This window comes from Penaeus chinensis, chromosome 24 (assembly GCF_019202785.1).
Source record: "Penaeus chinensis breed Huanghai No. 1 chromosome 24, ASM1920278v2, whole genome shotgun sequence".
Classification (NCBI taxonomy): Eukaryota; Metazoa; Arthropoda; class Malacostraca; order Decapoda; family Penaeidae; genus Penaeus; species Penaeus chinensis.
This window is the reverse complement of record NC_061842.1, coordinates 7,100,782-7,106,250: the sequence shown is the minus strand read 5'-3', so window position 1 is coordinate 7,106,250 and position 5,469 is coordinate 7,100,782.

Sequence of the window (5,469 nt, the reverse complement as noted above, 5' to 3'; positions counted from 1 at the left end):
TCGTCCACGACGTCCGGGAGGACATCATCTCGTCCCCGACGTCCGGGGAGGACATCATCTCGTCCCCGATGTCCGGGGAGGACATCATCTCGTCCCCGACGTCCGGGTGAGGACATCATCTCGGTCCCCGACGTCCGGGGAGGACATCATCTCGTTCCCCGACGTCCGGGGAGGACATCATCTCGTCCCGACGTCCGGGAAGGCCATCATCTCGTCCCCGACGTCCGGGGGAGGACATCATCTCGTCCCCGACGTTCCGGGAGGACATCATCCTCGTCCCGACGTCCGGGGAAGACAATCATCTCGTCCCCGACGTCTGGGGAGACATCATCTCGTCCCCGACGTCCGGGGAGGACATCATTCGTCCCGATGTCCGGGGGAGGACATCATCTCGTCCCCGACGTCCGGGGAGGACATCATCTCGTCCCTGACGTCCGGGGAGGACATCATCTCGTCCCCGACATTCGGGGAGGACATCATCTCTTCCCTGACGTCCAGGGAGGACATCATCACGTCCCTGACGTCCGGGGAGGACATCATCTCGTTCCCGACGTCGAGGACGGACATCATCTCGTCCACGACGTCCGGGGAGGACATCATCTCGTCCCCGACGTCCGGGGAGGACATCATCTCGTCCCCGACGTCCGGGGAGGACATCATCTCGTCCCCGACGTCCGAGGAGGACATCATCACGCCCCTGACGTCCGGGGAGGACATTATCTCGTCCCCGACGTCCGGGGAGGACATTATCTCGTCCCCGACGTCCGGGGAGGAAATCTTCTCGTCCCCAACGTCTGGGAAGGACATCATCAGGTCCCCGACGTCCGGGGAGGACATCATCACGTCCCCGACATCCAGGGAGGACATCATCTCGTCCCCGATGTCCGGGGAAGACATCATCTTGTCCCTGACGTCCGGGGAGGACATCATCTTGTCCCCGACGTCCGGGTAAGACATCATCACGTACCAGACGTCCGGGGAAGACATCATCTCGTTCCCGACGTCCGGGGAAGACATCATCTCGTCCCCGACGTCTGGGGAAGACATCACCTCGTCCCCGACGTCCGGGGAGGACATCATCTCGTCCCCGACGTCCGGGGAGGACATCATCTCGTCCCCGAAGTCCGGGGAGGACATCAACACGCCCCTGACGTCCGGGGAAGATATCATCTCGTTCCCGACGTCCGGGGAGGACATCATTTCGTTCCCGACGTCCGGGAGGACATCATCTCGTCCCCGACGTCCGGGGAGAACATCATCTCGTCCCGAGTCCGGGAGGACATCATCTCGTCCGACGTCCGGAGATCATCGTCCCGATCCGGGAGGACATCTATCTCGTCCCGACGTCCGGGAAGGACATCATCTCGTCCCCGACGTCCGGGGAGGACATCATCTCGTCCCCGACGTCCGGGGAGACATCATCTCGTCCCGACGTCCGGGGAGGACATCATCTCGTCCCGACGTCCGGGGAGGACATCATCTCGTCCCGACGTCCGGGGAGGACATCATCTCGTCCCGACGTCCGGGAGGACATCATCTCGTCCCGACGTCCGGGGAGGACATCATCTCGTCCCCGACGTCCGGGGAGGAACATCATCTCGTCCCCGACGTCCGGGAGGACATCATCTCGTCCCGACGTCCGGGAGGACATCATCTCGTCCCCGACGTCCGGGGAGGACATCATCTCGTCCCCGACGTCCGGGGAGGACATCATTCTCGTCCCCGACGTCCGGGGAGACATCATCTCGTCCCCGACGTCCGGGGAGGACATCATCTCGTCCCCGACGTCCGGGAAGGACATCATCTCGTCCCCGACGTCCGGGGAGGACATCATCTCGTCCCCGACGTCCGGGGAGGACATCATCTCGTCCCCGACGTCCGGGAAGGCCATCATCTCGTCCCCGACGTCCGGGGAGGACATCATCTCGTCCCCGACGTCCGGGGAGGACATCATCTCGTCCCCGACGTCCGGGGAGACATCTTCTCGTCCCCGACGTCCGGGAAGACATCATCTCGTCCCCGACGTCTGGGGAAGACGACTTTATCTCGTTCCCGACGTCCGGGTAGGACATCATCTCGTTCCCCGACGTCAGGAGGACACATCTCGTCCCCGACGTCCCGGGGTGGACATCATTTTCCGTTCCCGATGTCCGGGGAGGACATCATCTCGTCCCCGACGTATGGGGAAGACATCATTTCGTTCCCGACGTCCAGGGAGAACATCATCACGTCCACGACGTTCGGGAAAGACATTATCTCGTTTCCGACGTCCGGGGAAGACATCATCTCGTCCCCGACGTCCGGGGAGGACAACATCCTCGTTCCCGACGTCCGGGAGATACGTCCGGGGAGGACAACAACGTCGTCCCGACGTCCTGGGAGGACATCATCTCGTCCCCGAACGTTCCGGTGAGGACTTCATCTCGTCCCCGACGTCCGGGGAGGACATCATCTCGTCCCCGACGTCCGGGGAGGACATCATCTCGTCCCCGACGTCCTGGGAAGACATCATCTCGTCCCCGACGCCGGAAGACATCCATCACGTCCCCGACGTCCCAGGGAGGACATCATCTCGTCCCCGACGTCCGGGGAGGACATCATCTCGCCCCCGACGTCCGGGGAGATGACGTCCGGGGAGGACATCATCTCGTCCCTGACGTCCGGGGAGGACATCATCACGATCCCGACGTCCAGGGAGGACATCATCTCGGCCCCGACGTCCGGGGAGGACATCATCTCGTCCCCGACGTCCGGGGAGATGACGTCCGGGGAGGACATCATCTCGTCCCCGACGTCCGGGGAAGACATCATCTCGTCCCCGACGTCCGGGGAGGACATCATCTCGTCCCCGACGTCCGGGGAGATGACGTCCGGGGAGGACATCATCTCGTCCCCGACGTCCGGGGAAGACATCATCTCGTCCCAGACGTCCGGGGAGATGACGTCCGGGGAGGACATCATCTCGTCCCTGATGGCTGGGAACTAATTTTATCTTTAGGACTACAGGACGCATTTTAAACCAAGTCTAACTACTTGTATGGCGTTGAAATCGCCAAGAGAAAATAATGGAATGAGAGTGTGCTTGCGTGCATTAAAAATCATGACGATATCCCTAGAAAGCACTCGTAACCCTCTAAAACCCCCGTTGTATGGCCTGCAAAAACAGAAATTAAATAAATAAATAAATGAATAAATAAACTCATAATAATGAATATAAATAAGCATCATAGATAGATAAATAAGCGTCTCAAAATAAATAGAGCGACATAGAGAAGCGTCTGGATCTCATAGGAAGAAAATGCTAATTTCTCTTTGTTATTCCTGTCCGAAAAAAACAACTTACTTGGATTTATTGTTATTTGTCTCTTGCTTTGCGTGTATTTGTAAGACAATATTCGACTTTATGAACGCTTCGGGTGTTTATTGTTATTATCGTTACTTTGCTAGAAGAGAAAGAACATAAAATTCATTTGAGATTAGAATAATATTACTAGTATTTGTCAGTCCTAGTAGAAAGATGCAACAGGGAGAACAACAACAACAACAGCAACAAAAAATATTATGCAATACGATATCAACTAAAAAAAAGGTCGAGAAATGACAGCAGCTCTTTTTTCGACACGAGCAATCATCCATAGCTGTGACTCTGTGGAGGGGATGGGGAGGAGTATTTGTTAGCAGAGGATGAAAACTGCGACAGTAACGTCCAAAGAAGACGTAATCGTCTTTATATATCATATATTATTACTTGTAATGATAGTATTATTATCATGATTATTATCTTTATCATTGTTACTGATACTATTATGATCATTATTATTGTCATTATTATTATAGTTATCATTATTATTATTATTTATCATGGATGATGCCATGGGCTGTATGACGAATTTCAGGAAGGAATGTTTGCGACAATTGGGAAAATCTTTTAGTTTAGAGTTTCTCACTATTCGCCATCATCCTTTTCTCTGATGCGATTTCTTACATATGTATGTAAGCACACACACACACATACACACACACACACACACACACACACATACACACACACACACGCACACACACACACACACACACACACGCGCACACACACACACACGCACACACGCGCACACACACACACACACACACACACACGCACACACACACACACACACACACACATATATATATATATATATATATATATATGTATATATATACATGCATATATATATATATATATATATATATATATATATATATATATTTCTTCTTCCTTTACACTGTGTTTTCCCGTCTTTATACGGGGTCGACGTTTTTGATGAGTTGCCTCCATCAGCAGTCGCCACAGCGGAAAGATCCGCATCATAGTCTTGGTTTGTTCTTACAGCCGGATGCCCTTCCTACCACCAATCCTCCCCATTCCTCCTTTTCCTCTTCCTCTTCCACGTATGTTCCTGTCCATTATTTCTTCTTAAACGTATTTCTTCTCTTTTCGGCGACATCGTCGTCCGCCTCTTGCCGCCTTCTTATGCCTGTCTTCATAGATATACAGACACACACACACACACACACACACACACACACATAAGGAATATTGGAGACTGTTTGCTTCTGCCAATTCCTAGTCACGGAGATAAGAACTGAATGGAGGCTTTCACAATACAACTCACTTGATGCAGATCCTAAATGCGAGCTTAGTGATTTATGTTTAAGCGTGACTAGGAAATCAAGGATGTTTATATTTATCACAAATACGCCTGGACTGTAGGTCCCTTCTTCTTCTCTTTAAATACAGTGTATGCGTATGCATGCACACACACATACACACACACACACACACACACACACACACACACACACACACACACACACACACACACATATATATATATATATATATATATATATATATATATATATGTGTGTGTGTGTGTGTGTGTGTGTGTGTATTATATATATATATATATATATATATATATATATATATATATCTATATATATATATATATATATATATATATATATATATATATGTTTGTATGTGTATGTGTATGTGTGTGCGTGTGTGTGTGCGTATGTGTGCATGGATGTGAGTGTGTATGCATGTATGCGCGCGCGCGCGCGTGTGTGTTTGTGTGAGTATGTGCGTGTGTGCGTAGGTATACATTGGTAAAGAATTATTTGTATACTGTTAAAACATGGCAATTTTCGAAGCACGTGTTGTTCAAATATTCACCGCACCGCAACTGACAGCAGCTCTTTTTTCGACACGAGCGATCATCCATGGCTGTGACTCTGTGGAGGGGGAAGAGTATTTGTTAGTAGAGGATGAAAACTGCGACAGTAACCTCTCTGCAAACGTCCAAAGAAGACGTGATCGTCTTCTGCTACGGAAAAAGTAAGTAAATTATACCGGTACGCGATCCCTCATTTTGCGAAATGCAATAAATATAACGCAAACACATCTAAATGTTCCTTTCCCAA